Raw genomic sequence first — 1,438 nt, 5'->3', positions numbered from 1 at the left:
TGAACCTCTACACCTGAGGCACATTGAACATAGTAGAACAGAGGGTGGAGAGAATACTAATTCATCCCTCAATGCTTAGCAGCCAAACTTCCTCATACAACAGAGTACAATGCACACAGAAGGCCACAACTAAGTTCTAGAGAATAAAAGACTGTAGAGTTCATGTCAATGGAAAGGATGCCTATATTAAACCTCATCGATCCAGGACTCAGGGATCACTGAGGAAGAGGGGCCAGAAAAGTTATAAAAGCCAGGGTTGTTGCAAAAACAGAAGGAAACAGGCTTTCAGGCCTCTGGGAGCTTGATCATGCATTTGCAACAATGGTGACAATGTGCACAAGACCCATGCTGACTTGGTCTGACAAAACCCCAGTATATAATGGGGAAAATGGGCAGCAGGCCCCCAACCCTAGTCAAGGAACTATTGGCAAATGATTACTGTGAGGTGAGGGAGAGTAGATCTTTAAGGAAGCAACTCTAGATAGGCTGACTAGACTCCAGTGGATAAACTTGGACTGAGAGCCATCTGGATACAAACACTTGACTGGATGAGACTTAACATATGTAACAGAATATCTGAAATCTCGTGGGGGGGTGCTATAGAGGGCAGGGAGGGGGCACGGGGTCTAAATTTGATTAAAATGTATTATATGAAATGCACAAATCTCAATAAAAATATCAGAGCGAATGTGTTTTATCTTAAGATTCAAAGGGCTTATGCAAAATGTAATATATATGTGTGCATTTTAAAAATTTTCATTACTTATTTTCCTTTCTAAATATTATAGTATACACACACTTATTTCCATATACACATGTACATATTATAGACTAGGATCCTCATATGAGGGAGAACATGTGGTCTTTTACTTTTCTGAGATTTGGGTGAACTTGCTTATTATTATACATTCTAGATCCATACATTTTCCTGAAAATTTTGTGATTGCATTTTTCTTTAGAGTGTAATAATATTCCATATTATGACTCAAAAGTTAAAGCAAGTAAGTAGTGCACATAGTTTCCAATATGTTACTTTTTAATGGAAAAACAATAATTAAATGAGTGGAAAACTTTATACTTTATATAAAGTGTCATTCATGGTACTATGTGCACACTTATATACTCTCCAAAAATAAAATTAAAAATAATTTTCTTGTCACATTTATTGTAATATACACCTTAATTTCTAAAATATTAAATATGAAAAAAGTTTAAGACTGACTGACCATATTTCTATAGCGCATGAGTTTTCTTCATATTGTGTTATGAAAGTTAATACATCAAATCATATGAGATATAATGAGGTTTGCTTCTTGTTTTAATTATTAACTATCAACACAATTTGCATAAAATTAAATCAGTGTATATAATGAAAAGAGTTAAACTTCTCAGCAAATATTATTCCAATGAGGTTTGTGTTTAATTACCATGGAGGCAA

Source organism: Nannospalax galili, unplaced genomic scaffold (assembly GCF_000622305.1).
Source record: "Nannospalax galili isolate Female #2095 unplaced genomic scaffold, S.galili_v1.0 scaffold243, whole genome shotgun sequence".
NCBI lineage: Eukaryota > Metazoa > Chordata > Mammalia > Rodentia > Spalacidae > Nannospalax > Nannospalax galili.
The sequence above is the reverse complement of the archived record's forward strand: the minus strand, read 5'-3'. Positions refer to the sequence as shown.